The 19,058-nt window shown below is 44.5% G+C and overlaps 1 pseudogene; it reads right to left on the bottom strand.

Annotated features, from left to right (window-relative positions):
• Positions 1 to 2,878, bottom strand: part of LOC139580273 (probable G-protein coupled receptor 142) — a 29,536-nt pseudogene extending 26,658 nt beyond the window's left edge.
• Between the last annotated feature and the right edge of the window lie 16,180 nt (positions 2,879 to 19,058).

Genomic DNA, 19,058 nt, shown 5'->3' with positions numbered 1-19,058 from the left:
GTTATGTTAGTAGTACCAGGGGTTACTTTAGTAGTACCAGGGGTTATGTTAGTAGTACCAGGGGTTATGTTAGTAGCACCAGGGGTTACGTTAGTAGTACCAGGGGTTATGTTAGTAGTACCAGGGGTTACGTTAGTAGTACCAGGGGTTACGTTAGTAGTACCAGGGGTTATGTTAGTAGTACCAGGGGTTATGTTAGTAGTACCAGGGGTTACGTTAGTAGTACCAGAGGTTATGTTAGTAGTACCAGGGGTTACGTTAGTAGTACCAGGGGTTACGTTAGTAGTACCAGGGGTTACTTTAGTAGTACCAGGGGTTATGTTAGTAGTACCAGGGGTTATGTTAGTAGTACCAGGGGTTATGTTAGTAGTACCAGGGGTTACGTTAGTAGTACCAGGGGTTATGTTAGTAGTACCAGGGGTTACGTTAGTAGTACCAGGGGCCACGTTAGTAGTATCTGGGGTTACGTTAGTAGTACCAGGGGTTATGCTAATAGTACCAGGGGCCACGTTAGTAGTACCAGGGGTTATGTTAGTAGTACCAGGGGTTATGTTAGTAGTACCAGGGGTTACTTTAGTAGTACCAGGGGTTACGTTAGTAGTACCAGGGGTTACGTTAGTAGTACCAGGGGTTATGTTAGTAGTACCAGGGGTTATGTTAGTAGTACCAGGGGTTACGTTAGTAGTACCAGGGGTTACGTTAGTAGTACCAGGGGTTACTTTAGTAGTACCAGGGGTTATGTTAGTAGTACCAGGGGTTATGTTAGTAGTACCAGGGGTTACGTTAGTAGTACCAGGGGTTATGTTAGTAGTACCAGGGGTTACGTTAGTAGTACCAGGGGTTATGTTAGTAGTACCAGGGGTTACGTTAGTAGTACCAGGGGTTACGTTAGTAGTACCAGGGGTTATGCTAATAGTACCAGGGGCCACGTTAGTAGTACCAGGGGTTATGTTAGTAGTACCAGGGGTTATGTTAGTAGTACCAGGGGTTACTTTAGTAGTACCAGGGGTTATGTTAGTAGTACCTGGGGTTACGTTAGTAGTACCAGGGGTTATGTTAGTAGTACCTGGGGTTACGTTAGTAGTACCAGGGGTTACGTTAGTAGTACCAGGGGTTACGTTAGTAGTACCAGGGGTTACGTTAGTAGTACCTGGGGTTACGTTAGTAGTACCAGGGGTTATGTTAGTAGTACCAGGGGTTATGTTAGTAGTACCAGAGGTTATGTTAGTAGCACCAGGGGTTACGTTAGTAGTACCAGGGGTTACGTTAGTAGTACCAGGGGTTATGTTAGTAGTACCAGGGGTTATGTTAGTAGTACCAGGGGTTACTTTAGTAGTACCAGGGGTTATGTTAGTAGTACCAGGGGTTACGTTAGTAGTACCAGGGGTTATGTTAGTAGCACCAGGGGTTACGTTAGTAGTACCAGGGGTTATGTTAGTAGTACCAGGGGTTATGTTAGTAGTACCAGGGGTTATGTTAGTAGTACCAGGGGTTACGTTAGTAGTACCAGGGGTTACGTTAGTAGTACCAGGGGTTATGTTAGTAGTACCAGGGGTTATGTTAGTAGTACCAGGGGTTACGTTAGTAGTACCAGGGGTTATGTTAGTAGTACCAGGGGTTACGTTAGTAGTACCAGGGGTTATGTTAGTAGTACCAGGGGTTACGTTAGTAGTACCAGGGGCCACGTTAGTAGTACCTGGGGTTACGTTAGTAGTACCAGGGGTTATGCTAATAGTACCAGGGGCCACGTTAGTAGTACCAGGGGTTATGTTAGTAGTACCAGGGGTTATGTTAGTAGTACCAGGGGTTACTTTAGTAGTACCAGGGGTTATGTTAGTAGTACCTGGGGTTACGTTAGTAGTACCAGGGGTTATGTTAGTAGTACCTGGGGTTACGTTAGTAGTACCAGGGGTTAAGTTAGTAGTACCAGGGGTTACGTTAGTAGTACCAGGGGTTACGTTAGTAGTACCTGGGGTTACGTTAGTAGTACCAGGGGTTACGTTAGTAGTACCAGGGGTTACTTTAGTAGTACCAGGGGTCACGTTAGTAGTACCAAGGGTTATGTTAGTAGTACCTGGGGTTACGTTAGTAGTACCAGGGGTTACGTTAGTAGTACCAGGGGTTATGTTAGTAGTACCTGGGGTTACGTTAGTAGTACCAGGGGTTACGTTAGTAGTACCTGGGGTTACGTTAGTAGTACCAGGGGTTACGTTAGTAGTACCTGGGGTTACGTTAGTAGTACCTGGGGTTACGTTAGTAGTACCTGGGGTTACGTTAGTAGTACCAGGGGTTACGTTAGTAGTACCAGGGGTTACGTTAGTAGTACCAGGGGTTATGTTAGTAGTACCAGGGGTTACGTTAGTAGTACCAGGGGTTATGTTAGTAGTACCAGGGGTTACGTTAGTAGTACCAGGGGTTACGTTAGTAGTACCAGAGGTTACGTTAGTAGCATTGTTGGGAGATCAATTTATGAGGGCTCATGTCACATGGCTTGGTAGCTGGTAACTGGGAGACCGATGGGGGTACCGGGGGGCTGTTATTCGCATGTCACAAATTAGTAATCTGGCCATAATGGGAGAGTCTATGTTGTCCTGTTGTCAGGAAATGACCCGTGCGTTGCAGTGTGTACAGTATTTCCCCAGGTGAAAGCTGCACATGAGGAGCAGGAGATAACCAAGAGCACGGGCTGAATTCTGGACATTGAGTGTACATCAAGATACATCAGTTGGGGGTGTTGGGACAGCGTTGGTCTGGTCCACACACAGGACACCTTACAGCTCCTGCAGCGGTGTAGATCGTCATGTCTCTCCTCGACGGGTTCATAGTTCTCACAGGAAGTGAAGTCCAGCTCATTAATGGGTGAGCTTGAAGACGTCATGACAGAGGAAGCGGAGCTAAAGAGAGAGAGAGAGAGAGGGAGACTAGATTCCACTGTAGACATACAGATGGGTTGGGTCTGGGAGCTACTTTAACCGCCATAGTTGGGTTGAGTTAGTTGCTTTATTGGTTAATGCATCATATAAAAGGATATATGTCGGGGTAATTGTACTCTGGACAACATTCTGAAGGCATTGATGTGAAACGTAGATACAATGCTGATTAGGGATGCGCACTTGCCTATCGGGTGACGTGCCTATCAGGTGGCAATGGAGGAAGAAGGAGATGGGGAACAAAGTGAAAATGACATGGCTTGGGAACACTTCTCGGAGCCTGTGGCCAGAAAGGGGAAGACTGGGTGAAATGATGAGGTTTTCTTGGGCCTTCATTTTTGTGGAATCCAGCAGAAAAGTATCCTGAAGGCATAGAGTCAGGCGAAGAGAGAAAACACTTTGTGTTTTCAGGCTTATATAATTATGCATAGCTTACCACCTTGTTAATACTGTTATGTTTTGTGTTTCTTTTTGCTTGTCAAGTTTTGTGCTATCACTCTCTTAGGAACCAGAAGGAGAACGTTGAAATGGTAGAAGAAAGGGAAATAAGAGTGTGCTTGGTGTGACTATAGAACAGAGGCCATATGTCTCTGAGTTTGTAAACCTCACTGTGAATGTTAATCATGTTTTATTTTTGGTTCATGTTTATTTTTATCATTGTTTGTTCGTTTATAAGTAATTTCCAATTTTATGTCAGTTGAACAGTAGGAAGCTATTGTTCAAGAGGAGGGACTGTTGGGTCTGATTTCTTGACTAATTGACTGAAATATACGTATTCATAATCTGAGGGAAGGAGGGGAATGTATAATGTATATGATGGATGCAATTAAGCTTGGAATGTACTGAGGGCAGCGAAGACTATCACAGGTGGCAGGCGCCGATAAGAGTGGAGAGCTGGGGATTAGTGAGGAAGGGGGTCGAGGTCAGGTCACGTTAAGGGAGAAGGAACAGTTTATTGCCCGCGTCACTTCATTTCCTGCCTGGCAACAGAGATGTAATGGTCAGAGAGAAGGAGGAGATTCCACACCAAACTGGAGTATATATACCATCAGTGGTGGAACCATGTCTTTGTCTGATGCAGCTGTATTGACCCAATGGACGAATAAACTTGTTTTAAGCTTTCATAGTGTCCGTTGAGTTCTTACTCTGATAATTAGAACCTAACACTACTAATCTCTCAGCAGATATGCCTTATCACAGACAATAAAAAAAGTAACAAATCCTGGTTGAAGATTTTCCTGCTTATTCCCTACCGTTTATAGGAATCTTTCAACAAATGATTTCTGGAAAACTTGGGAAAATTACCAGAATTTTGCAACCTTACCTGCAAGTCACATTATGCTTGCTTGCAAAATGGTTTGTAATTCCTATTGGTATCCAGCCAGAGTTAGGATACCCAACAGTTGAAATTGTTATTCACCCGTAATCTGCGTTCATAATGTCTAGCCAAGTTGCCATCCAATTGGCAGAAGATTCATGTGAATATTCTAAAATATGTGCATTTGCTTATTTTCTTCACAATACGACAAACATAAGCGCATTATGTTCAGGACAATCCAGGGTATAACCTAACGCCATGTCATCCTTGTAACTGTGGATCAAACATAGGCTATTATTAGTTAGTTTATTATTAGTTTTTAGCATAGGCCTTCATTTTCTGCAAAAACACTCCCTCATGACAATCTAGGCTAAGCCAGGTAGAATGGCAACTAGGCTGGGCTGTTAGATGAATCAGTTAGATGAATCAGCCAGTTGGCTATGATGTAAAAAAAAAAAGCTAACTAATCTTTACATGATTTGAATTACCCAGAAGCAAGCACTAATTCCAGAGTATCTCTTGGTCAGCACAGGGGAGGTGTGTGTGTCACTTCACATACAGTGCCTTTGGAAAGTATTCAGACACCTTGATTCTTTCCACATTTTATTACATTACATTACAGCCTCATTCTAAAATTGATTTAAAAAAAAAAAAGTTCTCTACACACAATACCCCATAATGACAAAGCAAAAATAGGTTTTTAGAAATGTTTACACATTTATTATGAATAAAAACTGAAATATCACATTTACATAAGTATTCAGACCCTTTAGTTAAGTCAATACTTTGTTGAAGCAACTTTGTCAGCATCAAGTATTCCTGGGTATAACACTACAACCTTGGCACACCTGTTTTTTGGGAGTGCTTCCATTCTTCTCTGCAGATCCTCTCTGTCAGGTTGGATGGGGAGCGTTTCTGCACAGCTATTTTCAGACCAAAAATACATACCTTATTTACATAAGTATTCAGACCCTTTGCTATGAGACTAAAATTGAACTCAGGTGCATCCTGTTTCCATTGATCATTCTTGAGATGTTTCTACAACTTGATTGGAGTCCACTTGTGGTAAATTAAATATATTGGACATGATTTGGAAAGACAAACACCTTATATAAGGTCCCACAGTTGACAGTGCATGTCAAAGCAAAAGCCAAGCCACGAGGTCGAAGGAATTGTCCGTAGAGCTCCGAGACAGGATTGTGTCGAGGCACAGATGTGGGGAAGGGTACCAAAACATTTCTGCAGCATCAAAGGTGCCCAAGAACACAGTGGCTTCCATCATTCTTAAATGGATGAAGTTTGGAACGAACAAAAGACTCTTCCTAGAGCTGGCCACCCGGTCAAACTGAGCAATCAAGGGAGAAGGGCCTTGGTCAGAAGGACAACCATCTCTGCAGCACTCCACCAATCAGGCCTTTATGGTCGAGTGGCCAGGCGGAAGCCAGTCTTCAGTAAAAGGAACAAGACAGCCCGCTTGGAGTTTGCCAAAAGTACTCTCAGACCATGAGAAACAAGATTCTCTGGTCTGATGAAACCAAGATTGAACTCTTTGGCCTGAATGCCAAGCGTCTGGAGGAAACCTGATACCATCCCGACGTTGAAGCATGGTGATGACAGCATCATGTTGTAGGGATGTTTTTCAGCGGCAGGAACTGGGAGACTAGACAGGATCGAGGGAAAGATGAATGGAGCAAAGTACAGAGAGATCCTTGATGAAAACCTGCTCCAGAGCGCTTAGGACCTCATAATGGGGCGAAGGTTCCCCTTCCAACAGGACAACACAGGAGTGGCTTTGGACAAGTCTCTGAATGTCACTGAGTGGCCCAGCCAGAGCCCGGACTTGAACCCCATCGATCTCTGGAGAGACCTGAAAATAGCTGTGCAGCGACGCTCCCAATCCAACCTAACAGAGTTTGATCGGCAGAGAAGAATGGAAGAAACTCCACAACTACAGGTGTGCCAAGTTTGTAGCATCATACCCAAGAAGACTCAAGGCTGTAATCGCTGCCAATATAAGGGCACAAGGCGAGACCCAAATGCAGACACAGGAGGCAGATGGTTGAGCTCCGATATTTATCATAACAAAAGGGGTAGGCAAAAGGCAGGTCGGGGACAGGCGAGATTCCATAAACCGGGTCAGAGTCCAAACAGTACCATCCGATAGGCAGGCTTGAGTATAAGGGGATAGGCAGGTTCGAGGTCAGAACAGGCAGAGTGGTCAGGCAGGTGGGTTCGGCGTCAGAACAGGCAAGGGTCAAAACCAGGAGGGCTAGGGGAAAAAATATGGAGCTAGGAAAAATGCTGGTTGACTTGGCAAGACAAGATGAACTGGCACAGAGAGACAGGAAACACAGGGATAATACCCCGGGGATAATAAGCGACACCTGGATGGGGGTGGAGACAAGCACAAGGACAGGTGAAACAGATCAGGGCGTGACAGCCAATGGTGCTTCAACAAAGTAAAGAGTTTGAATACTTATGTAAATGTCATATTTCTTTCATTTTTTTATACATTTGCAAACATTTCTAAAACGCTGTTTTGCTTTGTCATTATGGGGTATTGTGTTTAGACTGATGAGGGGGGAAAAAACTATTACATCGATTTTAGAATAAGTCTGTAAGGTACAGTATTGACTCTTAAGGTACAAACTGCAATTGGACAATTGTGTACAGTGGGGTATTATTGACATCCTTGATAAAGACGAGCAAAATTGACTGTATAAAATATTTTCAATGGTGTGTTTGGTGTCGAAATGAGACTACACGAGCAGAAAAGTCTTCTGATGAGAATCAGGAGCTTGAAGAATTGAGTTTGTCGGAAAAGCCAGATCCACTGGGTTTGTCACTTCCGCTTGTTGAGGATGTAGGTCTAGTGTGTCTTCTGATATGGTGGAGGTAAGTGGAGTATGGTGGAGGTAAGGATATAGCTAACGGTTCCCCTACAATCCACATGGATGGTCTTTGGGAGTTGGCTGAAGTTGTCGTCAATGTTCACTTGTCCCTGGTGGTATGTTACGAAACCAATAACTAGCCTACTGATTTTGCTAAACTCGTTATGTCTAGGGGTCTAAGGCCTAGTTATATGGTCTGGAACCTGACTCGTTATGTCTAGGGGTCTAAGGCCTAGCTATATGGTCTGGAACCTGACTCGTTATGTCTAGGGGTCTAAGGCCTAGCTATATGGTCTGGAACCTGACTCGTTATGTCTAGGGGTCTAAGGCCTAGTTATATGGTCTGGAACCTGACTCGTTATGTCTAGGGGTCTAAGGCCTAGCTATATGGTCTGGAACCTGACTCGTTATGTCTAGGGGTCTAAGGCCTAGCTATATGGTCTGGATCCTGACTCGTTATGTCTAGGGGTCTAAGGCCTAGCTATATGGTCTGGAACCTGACTCGTTATGTCTAGGGGTCTAAGGCCGAGCTATATGGTCTGGAACCTGACTCGTTATGTCTAGGGGTCTAAGGCCTAGCTATATGGTCTGGAACCTGACTCGTTATGTCTAGGGGTCTAAGGCCTAGCTATATGGTCTGGAACCTGACTCGTTATGTCTAGGGGTCTAAGGCCTAGCTATATGGTCTGGAACCTGACTCGTTATGTCTAGGGGTCTAAGGCCTAGCTATATGGTCTGGAACCTGACTCGTTATGTCTAGGGGTCTAAGGCCTAGCTATATGGTCTGGAACCTGACTCGTTCCAGTCACCCCCACCCCCCCACCCCCACCATTTGGTTTCAGGTTTTGCGGCCGGAGTCCGCACCTTTGGGGGGGGGGGTACTGTCACGCCCTGACCATAGAGAGCCCTTGGTTCTCTATGGTGTAGTAGGTCAGGGCTTGACTAAGGGGTGTTCTAGGTCACTATTTCTATGTTGGTGTTTTGTATGGTTATGGTTGCCTCTAATTGGGGATCATATTTAGGTAGTCATTTTTCCCACCTGTGTTTGTGGGATATTGTTTTGTGTTTGTGCATGTGCATGACTACTTTCACGTTTCGTTATTGGTTTATTGTCTTTTTGTTTAAAATTTCACCGTAATAAAGATGTGGAACTTCAATCACACTGCGCCTTGGTCCGCTCATTACGACGATCGTGACAATCGCGCAAAATTCCTTTTTCTGGACACTGGATGAAGTCAGCCTAAATATGTTAGTTTCATTTTGAAAAGACCTTTCAGGACCCTCTAGAGCAGATTGTAAATAAATACCTTTTTTAAATCTTTCTATGTGTAGATAATAGGTAGAATATATTGCACACCCAAAGCTGACTTATGAAGGGACCTTTCTATCTGTAAAATACAGTTGTCTCTTCTCTCCTCAGGGACCTCCAGCCATTCCAGAGCTAGAACACCTGATTCAACAAGTTAATAAACACATTAATAAAACCTATGGAATTATAATTTTGCTATTCAACCAGAATGAAAAACCCTGTATGGTTCTACAAAGAACCTTTGCGATTGAGAAGTTATTCATAGAACCATTATCCATAAAGGTTATTTAAAGAACAATAAAAAAAAGTGTAACCGTAGCAGAACCCTTTTTTGTTGCTATATAAAACCTTTTTTATGTAAAACCTTAGGAAAAGGTTATTTATAGAACCATACATTTACTTATTTTACCTTTATTTAAATAGGCAAGTCAGTTAAGAACAAATTCATATTTTCAATGACGGCCTAGGAACAGTGGGTTAACTGCCTTGTTCAGGGGCAGAACGACAGAACGACCTTGTCGGCTCGGGGATTCGATCTTGTAACCTTTCGGTTACTAGTCTAACGCTCTAACCACTAGGCTACGCTGCCGCCCCAATGTCCTTTTAGAACCAGATGAGCATCGTTCTTTATAGAACATTCAAAAAAAGGTTCCATGTAGCATCATAATGTCACGCCCTGACCTTAGAGAGCCATTTTATTTCTCTATTTGGTTAGGTCAGGGTGTGATTAGGGTGGGCATTCTAGTTTTTGCATTTCTATGTTGGCCTAGTATGGTTCCCAATCAAAGGCAGCTGTCTATCGTTGTCTCTGATTGGGGATCATATTTAGTCAGCCTTTTCCCACCTGTTGTTTGTGGGATCTTGTTTTGTGTTTAGTTGTGGTGAGCACTGCATTACTGCACATTTGTTATTCTTTGTTGTTTTGGTTGTAAGTTTTCACTATTAAATAATACGTGGAACTCTACGCACGCTGCGCCCTGGTCCACTCATTTCAACAATCGTGACACATAAAGGGTTCCGCTATGGTTACAAGCCAATAAACCCTTATTTGACACTAGATAGAACCATTTTAGTGTGTACTCAGAGGTATCGTGGCAAGGACCAACATCATTACGTTGTCATCCAGAGTCCCATTTGTTTATTTCCAAGCTACACACAATATGTTACCTACAGCAGGTTTTTAAAGGACTAAAGAGTTTGGTCTGCTTTCTGTTTTCATTTTGGCCATGGAAATTCAAGTATTGGGATATCCTGATACTGGTATCGGGAAATCCCGATACTAGTAGCGTCACAACCCTACTATTGGGACACACCAAATTATTATTGGCGTAAGTGATTTCTCTGACTCACAGTAAGCTGATTTGCTATGAGAATGAATTAATCTGTTCATCTACAATGTGTACATACACTAATGTGATTGGTTATGGAAGAACACACACAGAATTCATTTCGTTTTTAGTTAATTAAAATTAATTGATTTAGCAGGGGTTTAAAAATGGTCTAAACATGTAATCAAACACACGTGTGCATTCATGCACGCAAACACATGCACGCACACGCATGGACGTACACACACACACACACACACACACACACACACACACACACACACACACACACACACACACACACACACACACACACTGGAGAGAGCTCAGATAGAGAGAGGAATCACAGATAGACATCGTTATCTTCTTACTGTTTCCATGGCGAACGCAAGGCCCGGTGCAATGCCCAGAATTAGATAGCCTTTGTCGCCTCTGTGCGGCGACTCCTTTCTATCATACAGACGGTCAGGCAGTTTGTGTTATATATGAAGTGAGCCTGCCCTCTTGTGGCAATGAGATGCTAGTTTTTATGATCGGCCAGATTCAAGACTCCCATGCAAAATGTATAATCAAAACCAATGGGATTATTGAATATTTTCTGTGAAATAAATTCAGCAATCTGAACACACATTATAAAAAGAGGGAAGAAAATAGAAGAGGAAATAAAAAAGGAGAGGTCTCTGAGACCCTTCTGGGCTTCTTGCCCAGGTTGTAAAAGTCCATAATGCACTCTCTGTCAAGCAGCCATTTTTGTACTTTGGGATCCCAGACAGACAAGGTTACCCTCTCTCACAGTACATCTCCTTTCCAAAAACAGATGGAGGTAAATAAAACCCCTAAAGATACTGACTTTGACAGGTTCATCACGCGGGATCATTAAATCTCCCCAGGACAGGCAGAATAGACTAGCGTCAACATTGGCATGATACTGGACTACTGACTGCTCATGCTTCGGCTACTTTAGCAGCCAGCCATTGATTATATTCTGTCTCAGTCTCTGCCTGTACTTTTTATGTTGTGTTTGAGTCATTGTGGGATCTTGGGGTAAATTAAAGCCAGTGTATATTTAACTGGCAGAAAGGAATGGCGGCAGACGGCGCTAAACTAACCGAATGTTAATCCTGATGCCTTTCCACTAACCCAAACCTGAACCTGAACCTGAAACTACATAACCTAAACCTAAACCTGAACCTGAACCTAGTTCCTAAACTTCATTTGAACTCGTATCTTCTGTAGTGTGGTCACAAGACCTGTGTTTCAGCCACGTTCCAAAGATGTTTGTAAGACACAATAATATGGAATAATTGGTCATTGATCATCACATTTATTTTGCATCTAATTAATTAAACGTGCAACTAATTAATTAAACGTGCATCTAATTAATTAAACGTGCTCTCTCTTGTTGCCTGTAGCAGCTCATACGTTAATACCTTGGGTCGCCGTGTCACGCTTATGGACCAATCTAGCTGTTTACACAATCACATGTGCCAACAATCAAATGTGCAGACTATCGCTACCACAACTAATCAATCAGTTTTATGGCCTCAATTGTCCCCTTTTGTAGGCCTAAGCACCTGATGTTGCCAGCATACAGTACTAGCTTTAATCCTCTTGAATCGATCAGATACACGGTATTTTGTTGGGTTGATAATAGGCCTACAATGTAACAAATTGCTGTACATTTACAGCAAAACGTTCACAGTTAGCTACTGAAATTCTATATTACAGTACAGTACTGTAAAGAGCAATGCATTAATGGGGGCTCAATGGCGTTCCGCTACACTGCTACACTACAATTTTACACTAAAATACTGTTCTGCTGTATATTTACAGCAGCATACTGTAAATTATGGTGCATTTGGGGAAAATGTTATGGGCGGTGAAAGAATCTCTGGCTCATTAGCGTATTTTGAGGCAAGCCTTGTGAGAGGCTTTATTGGTTGGACGCATTAGTGAGAATGCTGTACCCAACAGAATACACTACCATACTGTAAATTTGGAGCACCCAAAACCTATTGTGGGCGAATGGGATTGTTGTGGCTCATTAACAAATGTTGAGGCGTGCCTTGTAAGAGGCTATACATGTTGCAACCGTTAACGAGAGTGCCTTACCAATTTAAGTGGTATGTGGTAGTGGTTCCCTACCAATGACATGTATATAGGGAACAGAGCAGAGTGGCAACAAGTCTCAAACCTTTAATGGTTGAGTGTTTAACCATGTCCTTTTGATCTGCTCTGTAGTCACTACCAGTTTAGAAGCCTTTGTTAAAGCTCCTAAAACAGTCATTCTGAAAAATACTTTTTTTTCTCTCATGGCTAACTACCAGGAAGTTTGAAAAGACAGGATGAGTGGGCGGGGATCTTATATTCATGAGCGCTCCTTGACTGACAGCTCTTTGAAATGCCTATGTAAAGCAACTTGGATGCAGTGAGCAGTGCTGCAGTAGAACCTCTAGCTGTGCCCTCAGAGCATGTGCAGACCAGCTGGCTGTTGTGTTCTCTGACATGTTCAGGCCTCTATACCCACCCGCTTCAAGATGTCCACTATCATCCCTGTGCCCAAGAAAGGGAAAGTAACTGAACTGAATGACTACCGACCAATAGCCCTCACTTCCATCATCATGAAGTGCTTGGAGAGGCTAGTCAAAGACCATATCACCTCCTCCCTACCCGACACACTCAACCCTCTCCAATTCACCTACCTTCCTGACAGATCCACGGGCGACGCAATCACCATTGCACTGCACACTGCCCTTATCCACCTGGACAAAAGGGTGTGATACAGCCCAGGATCGAACCAGGGTCTGTGGTGACACCTCTAGCACTGAGATGAAATGCCTTAGACCTCTGTGCCACTCGGGAGCCTCAAAATAGAATTCAACTGATTATTAAACTGTTACAAAATAGGCTTCATGAATTGTAGGACAGGCCGGTGAAATACCAATGACAAAACAGGCATTGAAAGTATTGAAATACTTATATCAAATATATGTAACAGTAATGCACTGTAAATTCTAGAAATACAGCATGTTACTGTAGTCAGGTGTTCCATTAATATGCTGTAAATTTGTGATAGAGTAAAGGTCCTGTAAATCTACAGTAATTTACTGGTTACTGTGCTGCCAGTAATTTACTGTAAAACAACATACTACCAATATGTTCTGTTCAACCTTGACAATTCTGCCCTGCTTCAACCTGATTATGGGCTTCTCAATTTGAGAATGCACCCCCCCCTCCCCCCATAGCCTGCTCTGACTTGCCCCAGCAGCACTACACCCAAAGAGGAGACAGAACTATACAAATCAAAGTGGTTGTCATGGTAATGGCCTACCTGGGCAGATTCATTTCACCAATCGATGGGGGGGGGGGGGGTATTTTCTATCATGTGCAGCATCAGTTGGTCTAAATGGAAGGATGTGTCTATAGATCTAGAATAACCAATGTCCCACATACAGAACCCTCTTTCAGCATTAGGCCAGACAGACCGAGCGCAGGACACCACAGGATACTACACGCGCAGCTGAGGTCAAGGAGAGAGAGAGAGAGACGGAGAGAATAGACAGAGAGAGAGACAGAATAGACGGAGAGAAGAGGAGAGAGAGAGAGACGGAGAGAATAGATGGAAAGAGGAGGTGAGAGACGGAGAGAATAGACAGAGAGAGAGACAGAATAGACGGAGAGAAGAGGAGAGCGAGAGAGAGAGAGACGGAGAGAATAGACAGAGAGAATAGATGGAGAGAGAGAGGGAGAGAGAGAGACGGAGAGAATAGACGGAGCGAGAGAGAGATGGAGAAAATAGACAGAGAGAATAGACGGAGAGGGAGAGAGGCGGAGAGAATAGACGGAAGAGAGAGGGAGACTGAGAGAATAGACAGAGAGGGAGAGAGACGGAGAGAATAGATGGAGAGAGAGAGAGGGAGAGAGAGAGACAGGGAGAGAATAGACAGAGAGGGAGAGAGACGGGGAGAGAATAGAAGGTGAGAGCGAGAGACAGAGAGGGAGAGAGATGGAGAGAATAGACAGAGGAAGAGAGACGGAGAGATTAGATGGAAAGAGAGAGAGACGGAGAGAATAGACAGCGAGAGGGAGAGAATAGACGGAGAGAGAGAAAGAGAGGGAGAGAGATGGAAAGAATAGACGGAGAGAGAGAGAGACGGAGAGCATAGGCGGAGAAAGAGAGAGAGACGGAGAGAATAGACGGTGAGAGGAGGTGAGAGGGAAGAATAGACGGAGAGGGAGAGAGGAGAGAATAGAGAGAGATGGAGAAAAAAGATGAGAGAGAGAGAGAGAGAGAGAGAGAGAGAGAGAGAGAGAGAGAGAGAGACGGAGAGAATTGAAAGAGGGAGAGCGAGAGGAGAGAATAGACAGAGGGAGAGAGAGGGGGAGAGGCAGAAAGAGACAGAGGGGTCGAGAGAGAGAGAGAAGGAGAGTAGAGAGAGAGACAGAGAGAATAGATGGAGAAGGAAAGAAACGGAGAGAATAGACGGAGAGGTAGAGGCGAAAGAGATGAAGAGAATCGACTGACAGGGAGAGAGAGACAGAGAGAGAGAGAGAGAGAGAGAGAGAGAGAGAGAGAGAGAGAGAGAGAGAGAGAGAGAGAGAGAGAGACATAGAGAGAGAGAGACAGAGGGATTAAGAGAGAAGAAAAGTTCTTTCTGGAAGAGGAATAGAAGATATATCTGTGGCCCTTCCCGGGAATAAAAGGGCCCCTGGCTCAGATCAACCTAATGGGGATGCTGTTGTCTCTCTGTCTCCACACCGACCCCGTCCCTGGAGGTAAGGCCACCCAACACCACCACTGTCTGTCTGTTCCCATTGACAACTCACTTTGCAGGGCAGGATGACACAGAAGCCCAGGGGGTAGGGGAATTGAGATAACAAAACACTTCAGTGTAATGTATTTTTAAGGGTCATTTTAGGTGCGTATAAACCGGTATAGAATACGTAACAGTCGCAGTACTGGATTTGTAGTTTGTATTTGTTTGATCATTTATACAGGGAGAATCATTTTTCATTTATTTGATACGGTAGTATGACTAATGCTTGAAAAATAAAATGTCTCCCCTTGCATTTGAACTTGAGGTATTATTTACTTTGATACTGCAAATGAGGGAAGTTTACAAATATATTTAGGAACTGAAACATTCAACTTTAAAACCAATGTTTAAGACAATTAGTCTAGTCGTATAGTAATTTACACTGTCAACCTCGTGCCTGTGTGAATCACGACTGAAGGAGAGTTAAACACTGACACAATAGTTCCGGTTGTTTCTTGTTCCCCTTTTCATCCGGAAAAGGAAGTTTGACCAACAGACTTATAAGAAAAAGCGGAACTTCCTCTGAGAAATTAATAAAAGCTAAAATAGATCCTTAATTCAAATCATATACAGTTTCTGAGTCCCATTTGAATGTGGTCAGGGCATCTATCCAAGCAGCAGCACGTGAATCAAAGTTTCATTAAAACTGACCTACAATCACCCCACACGGTGTGCACAGCTACAATGATTGATCCCATGGATTGGGACTCTACCCCCTCCTCCCAATAGCCGTGGTGAAGGTTGAGGGGGCCGTAGATTGTCCAGTGTCTTTATTTAACGACCACTGCTTCCCCCTCCTTCTCCCTTCCCTGTTCATGGTGACTGGGCCCAGGACATCTCCTGCAGTTGTACCCTTGCTAAAGGCCAATAGCACCACTTTTCAACCTCGTATTCATTATCTCCAGCACCATACCAGTGTCTGCGTATGTGAAAATGGCACATTTGTAGGTTTTGTAGCAAAAAAAATTTAACAATAAAACACACCATTTTCATTGCCCTTTAAACCCTAAAACTGTACAATAAAGGATTCTCCTCTTCTAGGCACAATGAAGGCTGGTGAGATCCAGAATTATGGCGGTGACACCATAAGCCACTCCCTGGCCGTGGTGCAGCGTCTGGAGGCCCTGCTGGCTCAGGGGAACGGCAGCGATGTGGCCCTCAGGGTTCAGGTAGGCAGCTTGCCTAGAGGGTTAGTGAGGTGGGCAGAGACCAAAGGGTTGCCGGTTGAAATCCGGGTCTGACTGGGAAAAATCTTCTGGGATGTGGGTGGCTGACCGTGTCCTCGAACCTGTGTGTGTTTGTGGGAGGGGATAAAGGAAGATGACAAATCGTCTCTGTGACATTTGAAACAAACAAAGTAGTCTTCCTCCAGACGGTGGAGGTGATGAAGATGATCCAAGCCCACTACCTGGTGCTGTCCAAGCCCACTACCTGGTGCTGTCCAAGCCCACTACCTGGTGCTGTCCAAGCCCACTACCTGGTGTTGTCCAAGCCCACTCCCTGGTGCTGTCCAAGCCCACTACCTGGTGCTGCATAAGCCCACTCCCTGGTGCTGTCCAAGCCCACTCGCTGGTGCTGTCCAAGCCCACTCCCTGGTGCTGTCCAAGCCCACTACCTGGTGCTGCATAAGCCCACTCCCTGGTGCTGTCCAAGCCCACTCGCTGGTGCTGTCCAAGCCCACTCGCTGGTGCTGTCCAAGCCCACTCCCTGGTGCTGTCCAAGCCCACTACCTGGTGCTGTCCAAGCCCACTACCTGGTGTTGTCCAAGCCCACTCCCTGGTGCTGTCCAAGCCCACTACCTGGTGCTGCATAAGCCCACTCCCTGGTGCTGTCCAAGCCCACTCGCTGGTGCTGTCCAAGCCCACTCGATGGTGCTGTCCAAGCCCACTACCTGGTGCTGTCCAAGCCCACTCCCTGGTGCTGTCCAAGCCCACTCGCTGGTGCTGTCCAAGGCCACTCCCTGGTGCTGTCCAAGCCCACTCGCTGGTGCTGTCCAAGCCCACTCACTGGTGCTGTCCAAGCCCACTCCCTGGTGCTGTTCAAGCCCACTCCCTGGTGCTGTCCAAGCCCACTCCCTGGTGCTGTTCAAGCCCACTCGCTGGTGCTGTCCAAGCCCACTCCCTGGTGCTGTCCAAGCCCACTCCCTGGTGCTGTCCAAGCCCACTCGCTGGTGCTGTCCAAGCCCACTCCCTGGTGCTGTCCAAGCCCACTCGCTGGTGCTGTCCAAGCCCACTCCCTGGTGCTGTCCAAGCCCACTCACTGGTGCTGTCCCTGCAGAGCCCTGTGTTTGAGGAGCTGCTGCTCAGTCGTTAAGGCACCACCCTGGTCCTGCTAGAGACCGCTGAGTGTGCTGAGGTTAAGTTAATCAGGTGAAAAGGGAGACATATACAGTGTGCTGAGGTCTTTGATAAGTTAATCAGGTGAAAAGGGAGACACATACAGCGTGCTGAGGTCTTTGATAAGTTAATCAGGTGAAAAGGGAGACACATACAGTGTGCTGAGGTCTTTGATAAGTTAATCAGGTGAAAAGGGAGACACATACAGTGTGCTGAGGTCTTTGATAAGTTAATCAGGTGAAAAGGGAGACACATACAGTGTGCTGAGGTCTTTGATAAGTTAATCAGGTGAAAAGGGAGACAGTGTGCTGAGGTCTTTGATAAGTTAATCAGGTGAAAAGGGAGACACATACAGTGTGCTGAGGTCTTTGATAAGTTAATCAGGTGAAAAGGGAGACAGTGTGCTGAGGTCTTTGATAAGTTAATCAGGTGAAAAGGGAGACACAGTGTGCTGAGGTCTTTGAGAAGTTAATCAGGTGAAAAGGGAGACACAGTGTGCTGAGGTCTTTGAGAAGTTAATCAGGTGAAAAGGGAGACACATACAGTGTGCTGAGGTTAAGTTAATCAGGTGAAAAGGGAGACACATACAGTGTGCTGAGGTTAAGTTAATCAGGTGAAAAGGGAGACACATACAGTGTGCTGAGGTTAAGTTAATCAGGTGAAAAGGGAGACACATACAGTGTGCTGAGGTTAAGTTAATCAGGTGAAAAGGGAGACACATACAGTGTGCTGAGGTTAAGTTAATCAGGTGAAAAGGGAGACACATACAGTGTGCTGAGGTTAAGTTAATCAGGTGAAAAGGGAGACACATACAGTGTGCTGAGGTTAAGTTAATCAGGTGAAAAGGGAGACACATACAGTGTGCTGAGGTTAAGTTAATCAGGTGAAAAGGGAGACACATACAGTGTGCTGAGGTTAAGTTAATCAGGTGAAAAGGGAGACACATACAGTGTGCTGAGGTTAAGTTAATCAGGTGAAAAGGGAGACACATACAGTGTGCTGAGGTCTTCAACAGGTTCATTAACAATAATAATAGTTTGGTGTGTGCTTAGATTTGTCCTATTACACACATGTACATGTGTGTATTAATACACGTGTGAATTGAAAATGTTTTTTTTTTTGCTGCATATCCCAACACCCTGAGACACCCTTGGAGAGTGGGGACCCGGTCAGGGTATGCCATTATCAACGGTGACTCTGGAGTAAATTAGGGTTAAGTGCCTTGCTCAAGGGCACATGAACAGATTTCTCACCTTGTCGGCTCGGGGATTCAAACCAGCGACCTTTCGAGGAAGACAGTAATAAGTCACAAGAAATATGATATCATAAGGAATTCCCCCCCTGACAAGTAATACATGGTTTAGGGTTCATGGGGGGGGGGGGGGGGGAAGTGTCAGGAGAGGGGGGTTTAACTGTAGATGTCTCTCTACTGCTTTAGACTGTGTACTCTATATGGGTAACATGCTCAAACAGTTTTACTGTCTATTTTTATATAGCCATCTAGTGGGTGTACTTGGTAGCTGCAACCTCGTGACTGATTCAGGACTAGTCTCGGAAATCCCAGACCTAAATGCTGAATACCAGTGGAGGCTGGTGGGAGGAGGTACGGTCGGTGGGTGTCATACTATATCAATTAGTAAGTAATGAAAACCTAATTGGTTTATGGAGGTGTAACCACATTGATCATAATCTACTGTAGAGGCTTACTCTGGCTGGCTACTGCAACCATAGAATTATAATTCCTGTATAATTCCACTCATTAATTTGAATGTAAAAACTTGTTCTAGGAATTATATCTCTATGACTGCAACACTAGACAGCTGTATATTGTGTACATCCTATAGGGTATAGGTTATTCTATAGGGCATAGGGTATTATATAAGGTATAGGATATCTGGTATTCTTTAAGGTATAGGGTATTATATAGGGTATACTATAGGGTATAGGGTATTCTATAGGGTAAAGGGTATTCTATAGGGTATAGGGTATTATATAGGGTATTCTATAGGGTATAGGGTATTCTATAGGGTATAGGGCATTCTATAGGGTATAGGGTATTCTATAGGGTAAAGGGTATTCTATAGGGTATAGGGCATTCTATAGGGTATAGGGCATTCTATAGGGTATAG

This window comes from Salvelinus alpinus, chromosome 7 (assembly GCF_045679555.1).
Source record: "Salvelinus alpinus chromosome 7, SLU_Salpinus.1, whole genome shotgun sequence".
NCBI lineage: Eukaryota > Metazoa > Chordata > Actinopteri > Salmoniformes > Salmonidae > Salvelinus > Salvelinus alpinus.
Note: the sequence above shows the minus strand (reverse complement) of the source record. Positions and strands in the feature narration are given on the sequence as shown.